Source organism: Mya arenaria, chromosome 5 (assembly GCF_026914265.1).
Source record: "Mya arenaria isolate MELC-2E11 chromosome 5, ASM2691426v1".
Taxonomy (NCBI): Eukaryota; Metazoa; Mollusca; class Bivalvia; order Myida; family Myidae; genus Mya; species Mya arenaria.
The window spans coordinates 46621570-46626202 of record NC_069126.1 but is presented as its reverse complement, the minus strand read 5'-3'; the positions used below and the strand labels follow the sequence as shown (position 1 = coordinate 46626202).

The 4633-nt window shown below is 33.1% G+C and overlaps 1 long non-coding RNA gene across 1 annotated transcript; it reads left to right on the top strand.

Moving 5' to 3' along the window:
- The first annotated feature begins 1152 nt into the window (after window positions 1-1152).
- LOC128236055 (uncharacterized) lies at window positions 1153-3727 on the top strand. Its single transcript, XR_008261232.1, has 3 exons — window positions 1153-1197; window positions 2182-2252; window positions 2912-3727. It is a non-coding gene; the product is annotated as an uncharacterized LOC128236055 (long non-coding RNA).
- The last annotated feature ends 906 nt before the right edge of the window (window positions 3728-4633 follow it).

Genomic DNA, 4633 nt, shown 5'->3' with positions numbered 1-4633 from the left:
CCAGTTAGAAAAACGGTGGATTTTGACCCTTTTCCTTGCTAAAATAACCTTTCTAACTCGAAACATCGAAACGTACTTGACTACAGCCATCAAATTTTATCCCCTCATTATTTGCAATCTGCTTTAAGAGATATTTGTTGAGAATTTTCTCTCTGAATGATGTTTCTAGGCTTGTTATTTGACAACAAAAATATGTTTGCTCATGCAAAATTTAATGATTTCAAAATAATCTAAATTCAGACAGACAACTCTGGGAATAAACATCGTCTTGTTTAACAAAAGCACAGGGATCTCGTCAATCTAGGGAATAGCTTTGCACATTATACATTATCGTTTTCTGTATAACTAATGCGATCAATTTTACTCAGTGGACGATTTTTATGACAAAAGAGAGTCTCAAATCGACTGCGCTGACAGTGTTAATTAATGCCATTAATGTTTTTAACACATTTTACACCGTCAATTTGGGCCTTTTGTCAAACACTTCCATTAAAATTGCACTTTCACAAATTGGAATTAGTGGCATTTCTTAATTTTTGTCTTAGAATCAGCCGATTTTTGGCACTAACGCCTCTTCAATTCAGTCATATAAAATAACTCACAATAGAACAATTCTCAACTGTTCGAAAAACGGCCGTATATTTCAATTTTCTTTAAGCGTTAGTAACGCCTTTAGCCGTTAAACATAATTTTCGACCATATATGCATAACTGCGATATAATCTTTCGTCAGCCTTTTTATTTCACTGGTTTCCAGACATTTTTGCAAAATTTGGCTCATTCCAAGATTAAGAAAACAAAATAAAATAAAATGTCAAAACGATCAATATGTTAGAGTGCAGCTTTAAAGGGACTTTACACCAGATTGGCACCAAAAAAATCACGTGATAACACCGACTAGCCAATCACGCATAAGGAATGAATTCTACTAGGTAGACATACCCAGTAATCTGGTGCACAGTTGCTTTAAATTGAAATACAGACACAGACATAGACAGCACAGACTGTAGTACGATTTTTCCGGTGTCTATGTTCTACCAATCGGGACTCCTCGGCTAGTATCAAGATATGGCCTCGGATATAATACGGGTCGTAAGAAAATAGTCCATCATGGCCGACCAAGATGATGTTCAAACAACCAAGAGATATGTTAGTCCAAAGACAGAATGAGGAGCGAACTTTTACCACTTATTTGTGTGTAAGTGTTATTTTTATACTTATTGTATTTTAATAAAATATAAAAATAGTTTTAAAAGAGCCCTAATGAGAAACTAATTGGAAATGTCATTAATTCTTAATGGGTGGGTGCAGGACGAAGTGAACCATTTCACAAGTGAACCAGTTCCTAAGTGTACCATTTCAGGACCAAGTGAACCACATATGTATTATATAGTGGCTATTGTGTGATGGCACACTGCCTGAAAGGTGATAATAAATAGTAATTATCGCCATTTGAATGCTAGACTTCACACGCTACACTGTTAAAGATGTTTATTTAGCTGTTAGAAATTGACTTTTAAGCTTCATGACAATTAATATAGTAGCTATTTTATGATAGTAACATAAATACAAGAGATGCATAAATTGCATTATCTGTTACTTTACATACACGTTGACATTATATGTTATATAAAGGGGTAAAGTCTTCTTTCATTTGACAGATTCCAATATAGTAAATAACAATTTTGAAGCTCCAGTGATCAGTGGCAAAAAATAAGAAAACAAATACTCTATTTGATTTTTTTAATAACAAATAAGTCTGAATCTGACTTAACTTAGATCGATAATAGGTTAGACTTTCTTTCTCAGTGTATTTATCTCATACATTTCATATCATTAACTTCAATTTTGATTATTATAATTAAAATTTACATTCTTTTAACCAAGGATGTATGGTTTATATGCCGTGAGTGTTGGTATCGAACAACTTAATGTAATGGCACAATTGAATGCCTCGGCCTGCTCACTAATATAGCTCTCTACAAATAAATTAGATCTTGAAGTTCATTCTATTGGTTTAACAAAATGAGTTTGAACGCATAAACCAGCACACATTTCTTTCAAGACTAAATTCTATGATATCCACCAGTGGTGGTGATGCAGAAACATTGAAAAATGCTGACATTTTTACTGTGCCAATGAAATGCAGACATTTAAATTTTAATCTTATTGTCATTTTCAGAGAAGAGTATGGTACCAGGGGTACAGCTGACTCTGATTCCCGGCTTCTTCTAATGAAAAAAGGCAGATGAGGTAATGGTTGTGCTATTTTCGAAATTCGGACAATAATTTAACAGTCAAGTATCCTATTGGTTTAAGCCCAAAAGTACCTGCATGTTTGTAAAATTAACCAACAAGGATCGACAGTATTAAAATATCAACATTGTAGATGAATTTAAACATGATAACAATTTCATTTCATATTTTTTAATATACCAGTAGTCAAGAGCTAAAAGCTGCTCTCTCACAGATTGACAGTTCTTCTTGTCATTCTTCAAAAGCCCAAAGGAGTAATTAAATTAAATTTACACATATAATTAATTATATGGCTTAAAGCAGCAAAAAAATAGTTTCCAAACAATTGAAATCTGTTCTATTATGTGTGACCTTATATGACTAGTTGGAGGAATTTTTACCAAATTTTCAAACTTGTATATGAAAGACTGTGATCTGATATTATGTCAGCAGTCTAATATCACTGGTTTCCATACATTTGCACAATAATTGCCAATTGGCTCGTAAGATAAAAATAAAAAAAGGTGTCAGAACAGTAAAACTGTGAGGATGCAGCTTTAAATTGGTGTTGCACTTAATGTTTTGTGAATACTTTTCTGTTGTTGTACCAGCTTTTAAAATAATTGATCTGAAAATATAATTCCTATTATTGTTGTATTTTCTGTTTTCTATTTCAGGCACTGGAATCCGAATGTAATCAAAAATGCCGTGGTATGAGGATTGACCTGCAATGCATGGAAATCATCTAACACAACTGCAATGCCTACCTTGGAAAAATGAGTGCAAGATGGAAACAAAGCGTTCAGTGGAACATCTTGTTATCTCAAATATTTGATGACTTACATACTGATGTGAAGTTGAAGATAAAAGTCATCTGTTGGTCTGTGATTATTAAATAAATCCGAACATATATTTTAAAAGGGTAATATGGTAAAGGATATATCTACGCTTAAAGTGGTTTTCCTATATTATGGAGGGAAGATAACTACAAAAACAGAAACAGATGGCATCGGCAGACCAAATAAAGGAGAACTATTTTGTTCAGTTCAATTTTTAAGACTTCAGAAAATCCGTTTATAGGGCACATCCGTGCAAATGCCATATTGTAAACTGGGCTCTTTAAAAAGTGAAAAGGTGAAAGTGGTCTAGAGGATAAGCCTCAAATTCAAGGTTGTGAGTTCAAGACCTCCAAGATACTTTCTCTTGACCTCAGGAAAAGGATGTCCATACTTGTTTCTACTTAGGCAACAGACTTAAGAGTGATCTTGTAAGCTTCCAGCTTGCATAGCAATCTGATAAGGCATAAAATAAGATACTAGCTGACTTGCAAACAGTTTTTCCATTTGTGTTGATTTATTTTTCAGTCTGTTGGAATGTTTATTAGAAGTGATGCGCATTGCTTACTGCAACCACAATTTATTTTCTTTATTAGATGCATGTTTATTTCGTTGATTGTATGAGTTTATTTTCTCAAATGATGTAATAAAAGTTATTCTGAATGACTGTCCTTTTTTGTTTGAAGAAAATGTGTTGAGGTTTTGGCATAGCATAGTGTCATCATCATCATCATCATCATCATCATCATTGTTGTGATTCTGACACATGGTAATGCTTTAAATAGTCCTCTCATTGTGTGTTTATGGTTTAAGTGGAGACATACAGTATTTTTTATAATGAAGACTTAAATTTGTATGGCAACTTAAAGCCATATATGGGGATTAAACGCCAGAAATATTGTGAAGTCTCCCAAAATACTCAATGCACTTAAAAGGGCTTGGCACAGAAATGAAAGTAAAAATGGGAGCAAAACCTAATTTATCATTAATTTTACATTGGATTGCATACAGATGGCTCTGTTATTACTTGACTAATATTAAAAATAAAATTAAGAGACATGTTGATCCAAACTGTAATTATTCTTGTTTGCATTTTATGGAGTTGGACATAAAAGAGTCATTTGGTGAAGAGTGATCTAAAGGCTAATTATTCAAAATAGATTAAGTATTATTGAAAAAAGTCTGGTATACATTGCTGAAAAGCTTAGTAACCTGGCTAAATATTTGTTTAAGGCTTTTATTTACAAAAAAATAATTCAGTTGAGTATCTTATCAGTTACTCTTTTGGTGTTGTTGTTTTTAATAAAAAATGACAATTTACTCAAAGATATTGAGACTAACAATTATAGATTAAGACAAATATAATGTGTAAGGAAACTTCTAATGAGTGGGTTTATCCACAGCTTAGGAGGTAAAGTGAAGCATGATCTGCCTTGAACAAATACAATTTTAAGACAAGTTCTGTCAACTTAGTGCACCAGTCAATTGTAACCCCCCCCCCCCACCCCAGGTCCTGGGGAATACTGGGGTTAACCCGAAGAAATGGGCCGTGTTTTTACCTAT